Source organism: Eucyclogobius newberryi, unplaced genomic scaffold, assembly GCF_026437365.1.
Source record: "Eucyclogobius newberryi isolate DKJ021-1_F unplaced genomic scaffold, fEucNew1.0.hap1 SCAF_13, whole genome shotgun sequence".
Lineage (NCBI taxonomy): Eukaryota > Metazoa > Chordata > Actinopteri > Gobiiformes > Gobiidae > Eucyclogobius > Eucyclogobius newberryi.
Window position 1 is genome coordinate 14,000,038 of NW_027315757.1, and position 2,272 is coordinate 14,002,309.

Genomic DNA, 2,272 nt, shown 5'->3' on the forward strand with positions numbered 1-2,272 from the left:
AGAGAGGGCTGAGAGAGGGGTGAAGAGAGAGGTGAAGAGAGGGGTGGAGAGAGGGGTGAAGAGAGAGGTGAAGAGAGGGGTGAAGAGAGGGGTGAATAGAGAGGTAAATAGAAGGGTGAAGAGAGGGATGAAGAGAGAGGTAAAGAGAGGAGTGAAGAGAAGGGTGAAGAGAGGGGTGAAGAGAGGAGTGAAGAGAGGGCTGAGAGAGGGGTGAAGAGAAGGGTGAAGAGAGGGGTGAAGAGAGAGGTGTAGAGAGGGGTGAAGAGATAGGTGAAGAGAGGGGTGAAGAGAAGGGTGAAGAGAGAGGTGAAGAGAGAGGTGAAGAGAGAGGTGAAGAGAGGGGTGAAGAGAGAGGTGAAGAGAGATGTGAGGAGAGAGGTGAATAGAAGGGTGAAGAGAGGGGTGAAGAGAGGGGTGAAGAGAGAGGTGTAGAGAGGGGTGAAGAGAGAGGTGTAGAGAGGGGTGAAGAGATAGGTGAAGAGAGAGGTGAATAGAAGGGTGAAGAGAGGGGTGAAGAGAGGGGTGAAGAGAGAGGTGTAGAGAGGGGTGAAGAGATAGGTGAAGAGAGAGGTGAAGAGAGGAGTGAAGAGAAGGGTGAAGAGAGGGGTGAAGAGAAGGGTGAAGAGAGAGGTGAAGAGAGAGGTGAAGAGAGTGGTGAAGAGAGAGGTGAAGAGAGATGTGAGGAGAGAGGTGAATAGAAGGGTGAAGAGAGAGGTAAATAGAAGGGTGAAGAGAGGGATGAAGAGAGAGGTAAAGAGAGGAGTGAAGAGAAGGGTGAAGAGAGGAGTGAGGAGAGGGCTGAGAGAGGGGTGAAGAGAAGGGTGAGGTGGGAGAGATACAGGGAGAGAGAGAGAGAGAGAGAGAGAGAAGATGAAGGGAGAAAAACGACAGCGGTGGGATGCTCGGGCGGGGGAGGCGGGGTGGTTTGGATGGGTCTGGAGCAAGGGGTGCGGCGCAGGAGCCTCAGCAGCATACGGAACGAGGACTAATCATGACCTTCATCGATGGCGAAGGCGGCGGCGCGGGTCCATCTGGTCCGAACAGCCCGGGACCCTCACCTGGGCCTGATTCTCATGCGCCGCGGGAACGAGCCACAGATGCTGCCCGTGACGTGGGGCGAGAGGCAACGAGGCGCGATCGCTCGCATGGACCTGCCGCGCCACCGGTGGGCACGCCGCGCCACCGGTGGGCACGCCGTGTTTTTTTTTGTTTTTTAGAATTTGGTGTCAGATCAAAGGCGAAGGAGTCGGAAACGAAAGTAACAAGCAAAGAGCGTCCAGAGTGAAATCGTTCTCTTTTACTCTCTTTAAACGTGGACATATTAAAGCGCCCCCTACAGGTCGGACGACTCATTGAACTAATATGCAGTTAAGAAAAATAAGTTTTGAATTTTGCTAAAAAAAAAAATGAAAATCACTGTAAAGTACTTTTTTTTTTTTTTTTTGATTAATATTCTCACTTCCTGTTTGTAATTGATGACATCACACTAGGAAATTACCCAGCAAAAAATCATCTTATGTCATGTTTTCAAATATGTGAAAGCGACTTTAATTGTTGAATTCATGCTTAGAGTCAAAAAAGTTGTTTCTTCATGTAAATTCTGCATAAACTTGGTAAACTTGTCCCTGGTGTGATGTCACTTCCTGTATGAGTGTCCCTGGTGTGATGTCCCTTCCTATATGAGTGTCCCTGGTGTGATGTCACTTCCTGTATGAGTGTCCCTGGTGTGATGTCACTCCCTATATGAGTGTCCCTGGTGGGATGTCACTTCCTGTATGAGTGTCCCTGGTGTGATGTCACTTCCTGTATGAGTGTCCCTGGTGTGATGTCACTTCCTGTATGAGTGTCCCTGGTGTGATATCACTTCCTGTATGAGTGTCCCTGGTGTGATATCACTTCCTGTATGAGTGTCCCTGGTGTGATGTCACTTCCTGTATGAGTGTCCCTGGTGTGATATCACTTCCTGTATGAGTGTCCCTGGTGTGATGTCACTTCCTGTATGAGTGTCCCTGGTGTGATGTCACTTCCTGTATGAATGTCCCTGGTGTGATGTCACTTCCTGTATGAGTGTCCCTGGTGTGATGTCACTTCCTGTATGAGTGTCCCTGGTGTGATATCACTTCCTGTATGAGTGTCCCTGGTGTGATATCACTTCCTGTATGAGTGTCCCTAGTGTGATGTTACTTTCTGTATTAGTGTCCCTGGTGTGATGTCACTTCCTGTAATTTTTCTACAGATTTTTCCACGTTTTCTCTACAAATACCTGGTTGAT